The sequence below is a fragment of the Theobroma cacao genome, chromosome 10 (assembly GCF_053813885.1).
Source record: "Theobroma cacao isolate CCN51 chromosome 10, ASM5381388v1, whole genome shotgun sequence".
In the NCBI taxonomy this organism is placed as follows: Eukaryota; Viridiplantae; Streptophyta; class Magnoliopsida; order Malvales; family Malvaceae; genus Theobroma; species Theobroma cacao.
In genome coordinates this window covers 6,518,371-6,537,349 of record NC_142648.1, presented here as the reverse complement: position 1 = coordinate 6,537,349, position 18,979 = coordinate 6,518,371, and the positions used below count along the sequence as shown (strand labels likewise).

At 34.7% G+C, this 18,979-nt stretch overlaps 1 pseudogene across 1 annotated transcript; it reads left to right on the top strand.

Moving 5' to 3' along the window:
* The first annotated feature begins 6,258 nt into the window (after window positions 1–6,258).
* Window positions 6,259–7,916, top strand: LOC18586595 (transcription termination factor MTERF15, mitochondrial-like; annotated as a pseudogene). Its single transcript, XR_016023222.1, has 2 exons — window positions 6,259–7,495; window positions 7,576–7,916. The product of XR_016023222.1 is annotated as a transcription termination factor MTERF15, mitochondrial-like (transcript).
* Window positions 7,917–18,979: the final 11,063 nt, after the last annotated feature.

The following is an 18,979-nucleotide window of genomic DNA, read 5'->3' as shown; positions in this document are numbered from 1 at the left end:
AAGACAACTTGGTGTCTCAAGTCTAAGGAGTATTTACACAACTGAACATGAAAAGTGTTGCATAGACATTAGAGTGTATTACCAAATGCACTTCTCATGGCGAGTCATGTTCAGTGAACTTGCTCTCCTAGGCAAGCACCTATATTTTAGTTCCAAGTATCTCTATACTTCAATCTATAAGATCGATTGCTTATTTCCAAAGTAAAGAACATAGAATATACTAGTCTTTAAGCATTATTGATGTCCAGTCTCAATAATACATTAGCCAAAAACATTTTGAGATTATGCTTTGATGCATAGGAATCTCATAACTGCAATCCATTACAGTTTCCTTGCAAGGCATATCAATCTCATGGATTTCATCCAATTAAACTTATAACTCATTATAATTGATGTCTTATTGATGAAAGAAAACCTCTAATTATTCAACATGAATGATACTGTTGCATGATTGAAATCAAGCCTCAATCAATCCCAATTGGCTGCAGGGCTCATCTCAACATCTTCTTAGGTCATGTGATTTCCAAGGATAAAGCTAAAATGGACCTAAAGAAAATTGAGATCGTAGAGAAATGGCCAAGGCCAACCTTAGTAACTAAGATTTGTTGCTTTTTAGGATTAGTCGATATTATCAACGGTTCATCATGGGCTTTTCTAGACTTGCCGCACCGATGACTAGATTAACTTAAAAAAATGTGAAATTCCAATTGAACAAGGCATGTGAGGAGTGCTTTAGGAAGCTCAAAGCTTGTCTTACTTTGACAGCGATACTTAGCCTATCGCAAAGCATGGATGACTACAAAGTTTATTACAATGCCTCACGTGTAGGTTTAAGATGTGTGTTGATGCAACACAGCAAAGTGATAGTTTATGCCTTGATAAAATTGAAAAGGCACAACAAAAACTACCTTACACATGATTTAGAGATGACTAATATTGTATTTGCACTTAAGATTTGAAAGTATTATCTCTATGAAGAAACATGTGAGATTTATACAGATCATGAGAGCCTCAAGTAGATTTTTAAGCAGCAAGATTTTAACCTTAGGCAATGAAAATAGATGGGGTTGCTCAAGGCTATGATTATACAATCTTGTATCATCTCAACAAAGCCAATGTGGTGGCTGATGCTTTGAGTTGAAAGTCCATGGGAAGTTAGCCCATATAAGCAATGGTAAAATACATCCATGATCTTGGAGACATGGGATTGCACTTTGAGGTCAATGAGACTAATGCTTTATTAACACATTTTTGGGTTAAGTCAATGCTACTTGATCGTATTAAGGAAACCCAAGGTAAGGATGAATGAGTGACTAGGCCTTAGAAGATTCCCAAATGAGGAAAGAACAATAATTTGGTAGAGACTTTGATGGTTTACTTTGCTATGGAACGAGAGTATATGTGCTAAATATAAGCGATCTCAAGAGAGAGACTTTAGAGGAGACACACTTATTTGCCTATGTGATACACCTTGGAACCACCAAGATGTACCATGATTTAAAAGAGGTATATTGGTGGGAAAGCTTAAAGAGAAAGGTATCCAAGTTTGTGGCTAAGTCTCTAGTATGCAACAGGTAAAGTTAGAGCATCAAAGACCAACAAAGTTGCTACAACCTTTACTTGTGCCCGAATGGAAATGGGAGCACATTTTAATGGATTTCATGACAAGATTACCTTATATGAGTTTGAGTGATTATGGATAGATTGACTAAGTTCACTCACTTTCTACTAGTGAAAACCATCTATGGAGCGGTACAGTATACGAGACAGTATATTGGTGAGATTATGGCATTGCACAGGGTGTCAATTACCATAGTCTTTGATAGAGCTACATAATTCACTAGTCAATTTTGAGGTAAACTTTAGGAAGCTTTGGGAATTAAGCTTAACTTCAACACGACATTCCACCCTCAAGTAGATGGACAGTTTGAGAGAACTATACAAACCTTGGAAGATATGTTACGAGCTTGTGTTGTTGATTTTAGAGTCATATAGGATCGATACTTGCCTTTGGTGGAATTTTCTTATAATAATAGTCATCAAGCTAGCATTGATATAGTGCCTTACGAGGCTTTGTACAAGCATAAGTGTAGGTCACCCATCGCTTAGTTTGAGATTGGTGACTGAAAGCTCCTTAGATCGGGATGGTTCAAAAGGCCACTAACAAGATACGAATGATTCGAGAGAGGATGTTGACTGCGTAGAGTTGACAGAAGTCTTATGCCAACCATAAGCGTAGAGACTTGGAGTTTGAGGTGAGTGATCATGTGTTCTTAAGAGTTTCACCAAGGGAATTATGAGATTCAGTGAGAAAGGGAAGCTAAACCCTAGGTATATTGAACCCTTTAAGATCTTAGAGAGAGTTGGTTTAGTGGCTTATAGGTTGGCTCTACCCTTAGATCTTTATAGTATTCACTCGGTGTTTCATGTATCCATGCTCCATAAGTACAACCCGATTAGTCTCATGTGATCTGACATGAGGAGATTCAATTAAGAGATGACTTGTCATATAAGGAAATGCTAATAAAGATCTTAGATAGGCAAGTCAAGAGACTTCGTTCGAAAGATGTAGCTTCGATGAAAGTTCTTTAGCATAATCACTCTAGTAAGGAGGTGACTTAGGAAACCGAGGACGAGATATGAACAAAATGCCCACATTTACTTCATAACTGAGTTTAGTAACTCTTTGAATTAAATTCTAGGATGAATTTTCTTAAAGGGGGAGAAAATGTGAAACCCTAACCTTTTAGAAAAATTAAATTGTAACTTAGCTTGGTGAGCATGTAAAATTTTGATTTCAAATGATGTTTTTGAACATTTACAACCTAGTAATGGGTGCTTTGGTTGCCAAATGAGTTTCTTTATAAGTTGGGACTTATGAAGGACCAAATTTCTTGGTTTTGGTCTTGAAAACTGCATTTTGGATCAAAAGTATTGATACTTAAAGCCCAAGAATGCATCTAATGAATGAAGTATTGAGACTAGATGAACAAGTCTCGATACCTTCAAATCTAGATTAAAAGTATTGATACTTACTCCAAAAGTATCAATACCTTCATAGCAGATTAGAAAAAATAAAGGTAAAATAAACTTTTTCCAAATATTTAAGCCCTAACAACCTCTGACTTTGCCTTAAATGGTTAAAAAAACATTTGCACTTTATTTCCCAGCCTCTCTTTTCTTTCTTTCCTCTCTATTCTCTTCCTCACCATATTTAAAGGATTCAAGCATTTTAAAATTATAACCAAGTTCAGATTTTGATTTCCAAGACTTCTAAAGGTAAGGTTTCCTCATTTAAAAACATCTAAACCTTGGGTTTTGATTTCCAAAAATTATGGTCATTGAAATTCATTTTACTCTTTAAAACTTAGGTTTTGGAGTGGTTTTGGTACTTTCAAGCTCACTAAGGTAAAGTTGCTTAAACCCTTCACTCATTGTAGTATAATTCATAGTTAGGGTGGATCTTAGTTGTTTATTTTTAGATTTAAGTTGAGAGAAGAAGTTGGAAAAAAGATTTACGGTCATCGATGAATGTTATGCCTCAAGAACAAGGTATTAATAAAGGATTAATCTTGTATAAGTGTTGTTGGAAAAGTTGGCTTTTGGAGAAGATGAGTGTTCATTGAAAAGTGTTAAAGAAAAAGGCACGCTTCGTATTGGTGAGTGGTAACGGCTTTTTAAAAGTATTTTGATATATAAATACATAAACATATTTGGAATAGCATTAGGAATGCTTTTAATAAAAATCCAAATTTTTATGGGTTAAATGATGATTGTCACCATGTTCTAAATATGGTTCTAAAATGCGTATATGCTATATGTATAAAAATGGTTTTGTGGGGAGTAAACCTTTCAATGCTTTTGCTCTTCAAATGTGAATTGAGTTTTGGATTGTGGATGATGCTTGAGTTATATGTCGTAGCATGTTTAGAGAATATGGTAAAGAGATTACATGTCTTAGCATGTATTAAATGTTTATTATTTAGCTTGTGAGCTAGAATATGATTTACATGAATTTTACATGAAATCACATACTCTTAGTATGTTTTGGATGGCCATTGTATGGCTTAAATATTTAGCATATCATAAGTGCATCATCACCGCGACTCACATGTTCATAACATGTTTTGAATATCAAAATTAGCATGGGTTACATGTCCCTAACATGTTTTGTTGCGTGTCATGTCACGTTTTGATGGGTTGTATGTCTTTAACATGTTTTGAAACTACATGCCTCACCACGTTTTAAAATTCACATGCCTCACCACATTTTGAACTTACGTGCCTTGTCACGTTTTGCACATGCATTTCATGTTTTGTATCACGTGTTGGAAACATGTTTTGAAAACATCATTAAAAGAGCATGTCACATATTGTATACTTCATAAAGTATGACATGTGAATATTACAATCTCATTGTTTGATATGGATTGTTTGGATGATGAGACATGTGTTGAGAAAATGATCTAAGGATTAAATGTTTGAACATGTGTTTTGGTTGAATGATGTTTGGAATTGACTTGGGAGGTCAAGGGATGCAATCCTTTTTGAATTTTGCTTAAAAGAAGTTAAAAAATTGGTTACAAGGAAAAAGTATTGATACTTGCCAAGAAAGTAACGGTACTTGTTCAATAGAATGCTTTGGGTAGGCATTCTAGGCAAAAGGTATCGATACCTTTACCCAAGGTATCGAGACCTTGAAAGCAGAAATCATTCTACTTGGAAAGTATCTATACCTTGGGTACAAGCATCGATACTTAGTTGCAAACTTGATGATTTCCACACTATTTAAGGGGTTTTGAGTTCCATTATGATTGGATTATCTCTCCTAACGCTTAAGAGGTATTGTTGGACTTTGTGTTGTCCTAAGGTAAGAATGTGTGGGTGATTGAGCATTGGTTTGAGGAATGTGCATGTTTATTTTAAATGATATTTGCAAATACTCATCCATTTCATTTGTTCCCCCTCTCCGTTTCTACTCATTGAGATTTTATATCTCACCACATGTAAACTCTATTTTATTTTAGATCAGTAGACTTTTGATAGGCATTGTTAGAGATTTGTCCTTCCATTCCCCTTTGGTAAGTGGTTGTCAAGGCTCCCATTTGGTTAAAGTTTTCCACCTTATGTAAATCTGCTAGTCGAGTTTTCCGCTATCAAATGCTTACACTTGATTTAGTATTTGGTATTGCCCAATTTGTGGCTTGAGATTTTGGGTAATGTTATAACTATAAATTAATATTGTTGTTTAAGTACAATCAAGTTGGATTGTTTGAAACATAAATGTCATCCATGAGATATTTTGTTTTAATTATATATACATGTACATGATGAGGTACACCTCCCATGTTTTGATTATGAGATGTCACGAATGATTCGTTTTGAGGCATGGTTGGATCTAGCGGATTATATTTCATATGGACCCTTGTGCCGGTTGTGAACTCGAAATTAAATCATGATAGAAATGAATGGAATACAAATTTTGAAAAAATCAATTTAAACAATAAATATTCGATTAATATTTATAAATTACAACCCAAACTCTACTCGAATTAGATAAACACTACTTGTTAGATATCCAAACACTTTAACTTACACAAGTCACTTAAGATCAAATTATTTTAAGTTTTGGATAAAGTGACAAAGTTTTTGGTTGTTAAAGCCAGCTGCCTTTCAATTTCCCTTGCAAACTTATATAAATTTTACTTATTTATAATTATAAGTTGATTATATTTATTAAATATAATTTATAAGAAAATATAAATTGATCTAAAGTACAAGTAAGTGATATTACTCAGATAAATACTATAATCAAATTTAGATATTTGAAAATTTTAAGATACGATACTCGTAACCGGCCGAAACCCAAATACCCCCAAAACTCTATTTTTGAACTAATCTTAAATTCAAATATATTTTCAAACGTATGTATGAACCCATAATTGCAGTACACAAAAATTAAATATCCATCGCCATCCCTACAAATAAACCAAATTACAACTTCATTTCCTCAAAATTTAGAAGACGGGATGGAACAACATAATTATCAAACACGTAGAGTGCAGTCTAGAGGAACCCCAAATTATATTCTCCTTCATAAAAGCTAAAGGAAATTTTGCTGAAGTTGATAGGAATGAAAATCCCAGGTCAGCAACTGGTTCATCTGGAAAGCATTCAGAGTCTAAAATCTGAAACATGACAGAGAAAGAAGTGTGAACAACTGTGTTGGGTTATTCAAGTTCGATTGAGTTAGTTCCAAGGTGTGTTTTTTTGTTTCTCATATTTCTGGTCTTCATTTGCTGCCTTTAACGTCAGTTTTAGCTTTGATTCAATGATTTATTCATTCTGCAAAAACCAACTCTACATTAGAGGTAGTACCAGGATTTTATCAAGTTTTAGAGATGTCAACTTTCTTCAAAACTATACACTGGCTTCAGTAGCTATCAGATCTATATCAGGAAATGCAACCCATCGGCACTCATTTACGATTTCTTACCTCATAAACTCGTGTGGGTTGTCTCCATATTGTGCTTTTGCTGTTTCCAAATAAGTCCGCTTTAAAACCCCAGAAAACCCTGACTTTGTCATTAACTTCTTGAAGAACCATGGCTTCTCACAAACCCAATTCACAAACCTCATTAGAAGAATCCCGAAATTGCTGGTTGACAATCCTGAGGAAACCCTCTGACCGAAATTCCAATTCTTTTACTCTAGAGGAGATTCAAGTTCTAACCTTGCAAGAATCTTGTCTTCACACCCATATGTCTTGAGATGTAGTTTAGACAGCCACATCATTCCCAATTTCAATTTCTTCAAGGACTTGACTGGCTGTGATGATGATAAGGTTCTTGTAGCTTACAAGCGTTTTCCAGCTGTTCTTGAACGTGATTTCCAGTCCCTTGTTGCTCCTAATCTTGCACTGCTGCGAGAATGTGGAGTGCCAAAATCAAATATTGTAAGTAAACGTGTTGTCTACCCGCGTGTCTTTGCTCAAAATCATGGAAAGTTTGAAAGGGCTGTGGAAGAAGTAAAGAAACTGGGTTTCAACCCATTAAAGGAAGTTTTCCTTTCCGCTCTTAAAGCTTTGGTACAAATGCGCAAATCAACGCAGGAAAGGAAATTCTAAGTTTTTAAGGAATGGGGTTGGTCTGATGAACAGATTGCTTCAGCTTTTGGGAAGTTTCCAATCTGCCTGATGCTTTCTGAGAACAAGGTTAAAGCAGCAATGAATTTTTATGTCAACACAATGGGCTTGAAATCTTCATATATTGCAAACCATCCACTCCTTCTTGGACTTAGTTTGGAGAAGGAATTATTCCTCGGTGTACAGTTATTCAAGTTTTGTTGTCCCAAGGTTTGATCACAAAAGAAATCAGCCTTCATGAACTGTTGGAATCTACTGAAAAGAAGTTCCTTCAAAGGTTTGTGATCCCTGTATGAGGATCCTTGTTTTTTGAAGCTATATGAGGAGAAGCTAGGCATTTCAAAATAGATGGTAAAGCTGAACAAAATGAATTTTACTGTCATTTTTTTAAGGTTCAATCTCACTGATCTTCTTTTATGTGTTGTCCAAAGGTTTGATCAAGAAAGAAATCAACCTTTCATGAACTGTTGGAGTCCAGTGAAAAGAAGTTCCTCCAAAGGTTTGTGAACCCGTATGAGGATCCTCATTTATTGAAGCTATATGAGGAGAAGATAGGTGTTTCAAAATAGATGGTAAAGCTGAACAAAATGAGTTTTACTGTCATTTTTTATAGTCCAATTGTTTTTTGTCCATAAGCTAATCAGTGAGATGATGAATTTTTCTTTTGCATGACTTTTGAAGTTCATGAAGAAGGGCAGACACCGGACACAATGATATGCATTCTGTCTGTCTATTTTGGAGATTTTAAATCTTTATGATCTGCTCTATAAAATGTGCTGATGCCCCTATCTTGATTTAAACAGCCCACTGATGCATTTCCCTTCTTGTTTGTATGTCTTGCCTGTAACTGTTGTTCATTAATGGATATTGAACATAACATGACAAGGTATGAAATAAATTTTTGATTTCGAGTCAGCGTCATATACTGAAGAACTGGAGAAATTGTAAAAGAGGAAAAGCTTTATTTTTGCGTATTGAATGCTGTACTTTCCAGAAAATGTTAGTTCTCTAGCCTTAGCTGAACGTCGCATTTCTAGAGAGTTCAAATTTCAATAAAGCCTGAATCTTTAAATTTATAGTCTGGTATACATCCAGTATTTGAATTCATTGTCCAGAACTCAATAGAAAGAAATAGGAATATGGGGCCTTCAAAATATTAAATGTATCTCTCTTCAACTCGAGACCAGCTGAGCTGTTTAGCTGGAGTTTGCTGTGCCTTTTCAGGCAAGTTTGTAGCTTCTTTACTGATCAAAATTTGAATTTTATCCTTCCGTCATCTTAATTTGATAGTTTTAGTCTCTCTGCCTCAATTTTAATAAATTTAGCCTTTACACTTTTATTAAAAACGGAGTTAAGTACAATGGTGTTAAGATTTTGTTTTCAAATTGAATGACGTGGCATTTTGGTGATGATATAGTATGTTGCGGTGGATTAATTTTTTAGTTACAGGAACATATAAGTTTAAGAAACATCACATTTTATTTAATTAAATAAAAATTAATATTTTTATAAATTCTACAAAAATAATTGTTAGTACTTATTAAAGATAAAGTTTTTTTTTTTTGGTACTAATGTGTGTCAAGTGGTTAAACAAGTTTAGGTTAAACAATTTCTTGAATGGCCTTATATAAGAGACTATGTAAGTTGCATTTTGATTTCCTTTAAAGAGGGAACACGAAATAAGTTTCATAGAAATGGTTTATCTAAAGAAAATTAGTATTAAATATGCTGACTATTTCTTAAAGAAAATTAGCACAAGGGTGTCTTACTATTTCTTGTTTCCTTTGTAGCAAGGTTTATCCTGCTTGTTTAAATAATGAAGTTTCAATTATCCAAAAAAGAGAGTGCCTGATCTACTAGATACTATTGTGGTATTACTTGCAGCAATACCTTATTCTTCTACTCAATTTTTCCTTTTCTGTTACGTCTGCTGTTTCCGAAACTAGTTAAGAATATTTTGGTTCATTCTATGTCTTGAAAAGTCTTGAATTTTTAAGAACGTTCGATCTAAAATCAATTTGTAATATTTATGTGTTCAGGATACACCTCGCATTTGTTAAATTGAAATATTTTAGACATATAAATATAATAAAGGTCACTTCACTTAATGCAAATTAGGTTTAAGTTAAATTGTTTCTCTTAAAAATTTAACACGATATTAGAGTAGACACCGTCCTTATTTGTTGGTCACTCTTTTGCTGATCCATGTCACGTTATAGGTCTATGGTCCACCTTACATATGATGGGAAGTATTATAGTGATAGACCCATATCTGTTAAATTGAGGAAATTTCGAACATATAAATATATCAAAATTTCCGTCAACTATTATTTAATTGATTTCAAGTTAGATGTTTATCTTAAAAATTTAATAAGATAATTTCAAATTTACATCGTAAAAATTTTGGATATTTGAATTATGATCTTACCGTCGACAGTGGCAAGAACCAAGTAACTGATTATTTGCATTTTAACTTTTGGACTCTATAATGGAATACGTTTCAGCTCAAGCATAATTCCTAAAGGTTAGCGTAGGCTCCGAGGCTAAGCCCATGACTGAAATGTGGTGTTCTGACAATACTTTTTTTTGGTATTGATTCTTTCTTGGAAATGCTTATCAAATTTGATAAAATCCATAATTATCAGATTTGGTGGGAATTTGAAGGTGAGAGAAATTTATTTAAATTGAGTATTGAACATGAATACTTTGCTGCCGTACATACTTGATACGTAGTCTTGAGTTCATACTAAGTGAATGCATGATGTGGGTTGTCAAGGGGCTATTGAAATAATAAACTGATTGCTGGAAAAAAAATTACTCCAACCCGAGGCCTTGCTCAACATTACTCAAGTTGGCAATTAATTTAACAAGGTGAGTATGGTCGGTTTTAAATGAATTTTTAAGTATTAATATTTTGTTAACCAAATGTATGTGAATTGTTGTGGTGGAGATGTAATTAAGAAATGGTACAATGTGAATTCTTAGGAGCTGCTTGAGTTAATGGATTCAAGGTCAAAACCGAGTTATTGAATCCATGAAAGCTCTAGTGATGATGATAGATTGAATTATGCTAAGTCTTTTGGCAAGAATAAGCTTAAGCTAAGGAAGGTTGATTAAGTAATATAGGTGAGAAATCCCACCAATTGAGGTGAGTGGGGTTTATTATATGAATATTAATGCATGTAAATGCGTTGCCATGAAACATGATTGGGTGAATTAATGCCTAGGCCAGTATTGATTTTAAATTCTGGAATTTAATTTGAGTCCAATGCAAATGCTTGATGTGTTCTGAATATTTGAAATGTTATCGGGAAGCATGAGTTGCTAGACAAGTAGGTTAATTATTAACCTTATTGTCCCCTTTGTATGTTTAGCCATTAGTGGTGAGCTGTATATATTCTGTTCGTTTTGTTATGAGTCACATGGTGGCCAATGTATTGAATTGTCTTAATGTTTGATGCTACAATCCAAGGACCTTGTTGCCTTTATTGGTATGCTTCATGAGCGGATAGTTTTCTGCATTATTTGAGGTACATCAAGTTTGCCAGAATCTTGCATAAGATATTCTATATGTCAGAGAGTAGCTTGTCTATTATAAATAATCTAATTGAGGATAATTTGATACAATTTATAAGTGGGGCATATTGATGACTGTTATTTGTGAATTAGCTGAGTATATTGAGTTTAATATGACGTGATGAAGTAACATGTATTGGGGATATGAGGTGGTTGTTAACATGATAGTCTTGAGATTGGGGTATGTGTTTTGTCCGATGGTTAAATTCCAGATGTTGATTTGATTGTAGTTGACTGGCGTCCTTTCCCCTGTGACTATGTTCTTCGCATGCAAGGATGGTGGTAAGTAGGGACGGTCATATCAATCCCGCTTGTGATTTTGGATGATAATTATGATATTCCGTCAGTGGCTTCGACACTGAACGATGATTATGATATTCGGTTAGTGTTTGAGGCACTGTATGGGCAGAGGTGTAGGTTGCCCATTGGATGATTGGAAGTCAGAGAAAGGAAATTGTTGAGGCCGGAGATGGTACAAGTGGTAGTGGAAAGAACACCTGCAGTGCTATGATGCCATCTGATGGGTGTAGTGGCTTCAGCATTGGATAATGATTATGGTATTCTGTTAGTGTTTGAGGTATTGTACGAGCGGAGGTGTAGATCGCCCATTGGATGGTTGGAAGTTGAAGAAAGGAAATTGTTGCAACCGGAGATGATACAAGCGATAGTGGAAAGAGTACAAATAATTCGAGAACAGATGTTGGCAGTTCAGAGTAGACAGAAGTCGTATGCTGACAACATATGCAAGCCCTTAGAGTTTGACGTAGGCAACTATGTTTTCCTAAAAATGTCTCCACGCAATAGAATTCAGAGATTTGGCAAGAAAGGGAAACTCAATCCTTGATTAGCCTATTTGAAATATTGGAGCATGAAGTTGTCGTTGCTTATCGATTGGCACTACCGTCGGATCTTGGAAAGGTAAATCCAGCTTGTCATGTATCCATACTCAAAAAGTATGTTTGAGACTCTTTGTATATGATACAACATGATACAGTTCCATTGGAAGATAGGTTGAAGTACCAAGAGCAACCCATGGCCATACTAGATCGACAAGTGAAGAGGTTTCGCTCTAAGGATATCTTCATGGTTAAAGTACTGTGGCAAAACCATTTAGTCGAGGAGGTGACTTAGGAACTGGAAGTGGAATGCAAGTGAAATATCCAAATTTATTTGAGGACTGAATGTACATTTTATACCCCCTATGTCATTTCAATTCGAGAACGAATTTATTTTTAAGTAGGGGAGTTTGTAACATCCCATCCCCCAAGATGTTAATCAATGAGGATATTTTTTCAATTAAAGATGAATTATGGTTATGGAGGATATGAGGTGACATGGGAAATAAAATAATATTTTAATAATAAACCATAAAATAATAATAAAATAATATTATTTTATTAATGGTTGGTAAATAAGACGATGTCATATCAAAAGCTGATTTTGAGGAGCTAGGTTTCACTAAAGTGGAGGAGAGTAAGGAAATTTTAAAGAAATAAAGTATTGGTGGGGCCATGTACCATTATAAAAATAAAGTATAAATGTGTGTGTGTGTGTGTGTGTGTGTGTGTGTGTGTATGTGTGTGTGTATAAATATTATTGTGATATATCGGTGGCATGCAAAATAGATATTTTTGTTATGCATGTATAAAGGAAGGGTAAAATTATAATTAATAAAAAATAAAGGACTAAATTTGTAATTAATGAAAAGTTTAAGGGACTAAATTGTGAAAGATGAAAAGATTGAAGAGTCAAATGGTAAAAAAGGGAAAGTAAGAGGACTTATGTGCAATTAAACCATCCTTGATTTAAGGTATTAATGGAAAATGCATAAAAGTTTCATAAAGCATATGTAGCATAGCAAATAGCCATGCATGAAGAGAAAGAAACAATGAAGAAATATAAGGTGAATAAATGAATGGCACATGGGAATTGATTGTGCATGGGAATGGAAGTGCATAGAATAGCCAGCCATGCATGTGAGCAATTTGCCAGAAATTCCAAACCATAGGCAATGTGCCCATGGTAAGATTGAAATTCAAATGGCCATGTAAAAGCAAGTGAAACCCACCATTAAGGACACAATTTTCATGTAACTATTATGGGTGATTGGTTACATGGTCTAAAAGTTTACAAAAGAAAGGAATATGAGAGACAAGAAATGAAATAAAGGCAATTACATGAAAAGCCATATGTGGAAATGGTGGATGGCCATTCATTTCTAATAACTTACACATGGCCTTTGGCATAAGCAAATGGAATGCCACCTAAGGATTTCATTTGGATAAGATGATAAATGAAATAAAAGATAACCAAGTCTTGACCAAAGGGAAATAAAACAATCTGCCATATGTTATAAATCATGGATTAACTTGTGATAAGGTAAGTATTAGAGGAATTAAATAAGGAGAAGTCAAGGGGGAGGGGTTGTGTAAGAATTGGAAAATTTTGCCCCTTCTTTGAACCAAAGAACCTTTGACCTTCATTACTATCTTAGTGCAACCTAAGAGCTTCAAACAAAAAAACCTTCCAAGTTGTTCTATTATTTTCACATTACAAAGAAATCCTAGAGCCCATCTTTGACGCCCACAAAGCTCCTCATCATCTACATTTTCCAAGCAACCTAAGAGTCTTTCATGGTTATTTTCAAAAGGGTATCGCATGAGTGATTAAGTTTGAAGGTGAGAAACAATTGAGAAACCCTTAGCTCTAGGAAACCCGAGGCTACCAACTCATTTTTGAAGCGATTAAGGCTTCCCAAATTGAAGTTTGGGGCTGGAAATTAAATGTTTGGATTTGGCACTACGAGATTGGAAAAGTATTAAGGTTGTGCATTGTAGAAGTTAGACCACTAACAAGGTAAGGTGGAAAAAGGTTAGATGTCGGTACTTATTTTATCGAAGTATGTTTTACTAGAAAAGTATGTTTTTGGGAGGGGTGAACTTGTGATATTGACTTAGTATGTTTTATTACAAGGGGATTTAAAGGAGAATGACTTGTTGGAAGTTTGTCAAACCTGTAGCCAAGTGCTAAGAAATTGATTATTGAGTTTAAAAAGGTGTGGATAAATTTGTTGAAATTTGAAATTTAATGCAAATGTGCCTACTGACTGAATGTATAGATAATGATAACATTGAAATTGTATTAAGAGATAGTGTGATATTGATTGCTAGGGGGTGATTGAGCTAAAACTTAAATTGTTAAGAAAAAAAAAAGTAAAAGAGATTTAGGTGGTGGTGATTTATGCCCACTGGAAATTTTCAAGTCAACACATTTTATTAGTGTAAATAGAAATATTGGTAAAGATTCCCACCAAAATAGGTGAGTAGGTGTGAGACCCCAACCTCTATAGGCTTGTAACTAAGCATGATGTAATAATACGAGTTAGGGGTAATTTCATCATTTCCTTAGTAAGCCATAAAAGTAAGATTTTTAACAATATTATGGCCTAAGTAGGCTTAAGGAATAAATGGATGGTGAAATTAGGGCTAAAATGGAAAGAAAACCAAAATTTTGACGATTTTCACGATAGGGGCAAAATGGTTATTTTTCACATCGAGTTAAAATTTTAAGTTTTTATGAACCTGAACATGTCTAGACCATTATGGATCTTGTCTCAGTGTTAAAAGAGCAAAAAGATTGCATAAAAGATTGGAGGAGAATAAGTTAATTGGTGGAAGGGCATTTTTGTAATTTTATGGGAATGGATAAGTTTGGCCTATAAATATCTTGAAATTTCCAGCACCTTTTTGAATTTCTAGTAGCTGGTCTTCTTCTTCCCTTCTCGTCTCTCACGTTTCTTCAATTCCTCCATGGGAGTTTTCTTCAAGCTTTCATAACTTTCTCTCTCTAGCTCCAATTTTCATGCTTTTGGTGTACTCTTCCATAAACTCTTATGCTATTTCATCCTCTCACTTTAAAACCCTTTAAAAATCTGGTTTTCATACTTTCTCTCACTAGTTGGGCAATCTAGAGAGAGAAAGAGAGAATTACCCCATTGATTAGGAAGCTATTGGAAGAGAATTAGACTACAAAGGAACCCTAGGGTGAGTGATGAACTAAGCTCGATTTCTGGCTGCAGAAAATGGCTAGTAATTGGGATTTATGAGCTGTTTTATTGTTGAGTATGTTCATTACTTTTAGTGATTAAGATAGTGAACATAGATGGTCATTTAATGTGGCAATTGAAAACTAGCTAAGAGATAGCTTTTAGGGTTCATAGTTTGTAAAATTGACCTATTGCTTATGCTAATGTGATCCTAGGTTCTAAGGAAGCCCCATCATCTCATTTGGACAATTAGAGGAATTGGAGTTATCTAAAGGCTCTACAATCAATTGGTGAGTGGACTGCCTATCAAAATTGTTTTGGGAATATGACTGTTTTGAATAAAGTGTTTGAATGATTTTATACAACTTTTCTCAAAATGAATGCCTTGGGAACAAGCTCTTGAGAAATGGTTTATGTTATGATATGTGGTTATTATGGATTTCTATGTGGCTGCATTATGTTGATATACATATATGCTTGAATATAATGTTGTGTAATTATATTGACTCGGCTATGTGCGAGTAGGGAGTGCGCATAAGCCGAGGATGACTCGGTTATGTGCGAGTAAGGAGTGCGCATAACCCGGTGATGACCTAACCATGTGCGAGTAGGGAGTGTGCATGAGCTGGTGATGATGATGATGGGATGGTGTGCATGATGGTGATGGGTATATGTATATGTATACATACGTAAACATGTGTGTTATAAGAAATTTATGAGTTATGTATATGGATGTAATGTATGTGAAATTCGGTATGTTAAACTTTGGGAAGTTGTTATGTATTTCTTATTGGTTTTGAACATTTCAAGCATGGTGGTTTTCTTTGGGAGAAAGGGAAATTTTCATTTGGTGCCCCTGTATTTCGCTGCAGCAAGAAACTCTCGGGTTTGAGAACCTTCACCAGAACTGGTTCTCGCTGCAACAAGATAGTCACTGTAGCTTCTCGCTGTAGCAAAAAGGAATCTCGCTGCAGCGAGAAACTCTCTGTTTCATCAGTTGAATTTCGCTGCAATGAGAAAGAATCTCGCTACAGCGAGAAACCTTCTATTTTTGAGTTACAATTTCACTGCAGCAAGAAAGAATCTCGCTGCAGCAAAAAACCTTATGCTTTGGTCTCTTATCTTGTCCAATTGTTGCCCTATTTTTCACTTCTTTGCTACCATATCAGAGCATGGACTTCCAACATTAAGGATTAAATGAGTTAAGTTTAAAATGGGGAGGTTTAGTGAGAAACCCTCGTTCGGCTAATAACTAAATCCCAACGTCGCCACTGCAGCGAGAATGCCTTTCCGTTGCAGCGAAGATTCGTTGTCGTATTTTACTTACTTGTGTAATATTGAAGCTTTCATTCTTCAAATGATTTGTTATGTATGGGTTAATGATTTTCAAATGATTAATCATTTAAGGGTTGATGAGGGGTTTTTAATAAGAATAGAAACAAATTGCATTGTTTTGAAAAAGAATGCATCATGATTTCGTTAAAGATTCCTTATGGTTGCTTGTTCCCTTCCTTGTTCACTCATTGGGTTTATACTCACCATTTTCAACTTCATGTTTTCAGATCACGAGGTAGTCGGTAACTAAGACGAGGTCTCCTTGTAGACTTGTACACATCTTTTGGTAAGTGTCTCGGCATTCAGTAGCTGTACATTAGTCCGAGTCCCTCTGCTGGAAGTCGAGTATTATTTTGTTGTGTATAGACGAACCTAATGTAATTGTTAAGATACATGTTGAAAACAAATGTATATACACTTGTTTAGTATGCCAATATGAGATGGCAATGTTTAATAATATTTTGATTCTAAGTTTTGAAAAATGACTTAGCAGTTTATGATGGAATGATGAACACGTCGGACTAATAGGCTTGCTTGGGCTTAATAGACTATGTTTATTGGGCCCTTGCGCCGGTCATGGCCCAGAAATTGGGTCGTGACAGTAGGAATCCTCACCAATGTTGTAAAAGGAATTGCCCACTCACCTCTTCTTGTGGGAATCCTCACCAATATTTCTATTCTTGCTAATGAAATGTGTTGACTAGGAAATTTTCAACGAGTGTAAGTCACCACCACTTAAATCTTCTTCACTTTTTTTCCTAGCAATTTAGGTTTTCGCTCAATCAACACCTAGCAATCAATATCACACAATCTCTTAGTACAATTTCAAAGTTATCATTATCTATACATTCAGCCAATAAGCACATTTGCATTAAATTTCAAATTGCCATTAATTTATCCTCAGTTTTCTAAACACAACAATCAATTTCTTAGCACTAGGTTGTGAGTTTGAAAAATTTTCAACAAGTCTTTCTCTTTCAAATCCCCTTGTAATAAAACAGACTAAGTCAATATGACAAATTCACCTTCCCCAAGAACATACTTCTCTACTAAACTATACTTCGATAAAATAAGTACTAACATCCACCTCATCCCACCTTACCTTGTTGGTGGTCTAACTTCTCCAATGCACAACCTTAATACTTTTCCAATCATGTAGTACCAAATCCAAACATTTTATTTCTAGCCTCAAACTTCAATTTGGGAAGCCTTAATCGCTTCCAAAATGAGTTGGTAGCCTCGTGTTTTCTAAAGCCAAGGGTTTCTCCATTGTTTCTCACCTTCCAACTTAATCACTCATGAGATAGCCTTTTGAAAATCACCATGAAAGACTCTCAAGTTGTTGGGCAAAAGTAGATCATGAGGAGCTTCGTGGGGGTCAAACATGGGCTTTAGAATTTCCTTATAATGTGAAAATAACAGAAAAACTTGTAAGTTTTTTTTTTTGTTTTTTGGAGTTCTCGGGTTGCACTAAAAGAGCAATGAAGGTTAAAGGTTCTTTGGTTCTAAAGAGGGGCGAAATTTTCCAATTCTCACATAGCCCTTCCCTCTTGACTTGTCTTAATTTAATTCCTCTCATCCTTACCCTATCACAAGGTAATCCATCATTTATTATATATGACAGATTGCTTTATTTCCCATTGGTCAAGACTTGGTTATCTTTTATTCCATTTAGCATCTTATCCAAATGAAATCCTTAGGTGGGATTCCATTTGCTCATGACAAAAACCATCTGTAAGCTATTAGAAATGCATGGTCGGCCACCATTTCCACTTATGGCTTTCCATGCAATTGCCTTTACTTCATTTCTTGTCTCCTATATTCCTTTCTTTTGTAAGCTTTTGCACCATGTAACCAATCACCCATGACACTTACATGAAAATTGTCTCCTTAATGGCGGGTCTCGCTTGCTCTTATATGGCCATTTGAATATCAATCTTACCATGGGCAAACCGCCCATGGTTTGGCATTTCTTACAAACTACTCACATGCATGGTTGGCTATTCTATGCACTTCCTTTCCCATGCACAATCAATTCCCATGTGCCACCCAATTATTCACCTTATATTTCTTCATTGTTTCTTTCCCTTCATGCATGGCTATTTGCCACACTACATATGCTTTATGAAACTTTTATGCTTTTTCCATTTATACCTTAAATCAAGGATGGTTTAATTGCACATAAGTCCTCATAATTTCTATTATTTATCATTTGACCTTCCAATTTTTTCATTCTTCATAATTTAGCTCTTTAAACTTTTCTTCAATTGCAATTTAGTCTTTTAATTTTTATTAATTACAATTTTACCTTTCAACTATTATTATTTGTAATTTCACCCTTCAACGTTTCATTTTCTCTAATTAAGTCCTTGAACCATTCTCTTTTTTTTTTTTTTATAATTGAGGGAAGAGGGATCCGAACCCTACTTTTTAGGTAGGGGGATAATGCACCAACTAATTAGCTAAATGCTCGGGTGCCCTTAAACCATTATTTTGACTCTATTTATTTTCTATGATCCTTCCTTTACTTGTACATGACAAAAATATCCATTTTGCATGCCATCAATATATCATAATAATATTTAAATATATATACACTTTTATTCTTTATTTTTATAATGGCACGTGGGCCCTACCAATACCTCATTTCTTTAAAAATTCCTTACTTTCCCCTACTTTAGCCAAACCTAGCTTTCTGAAATTAGCTTTTGATATGAAATCATCTTATTCACCCATCATCAATAAAATAATATTATTTTATGATTTATTATGAAAATATAATTTTATTTCCCATGTCACCTCATATCCTCTAAAACCATAATTCATCTTTAATTGGCAAAATATCTCCATTGATCAACATCCCATACAACATCTTGAAG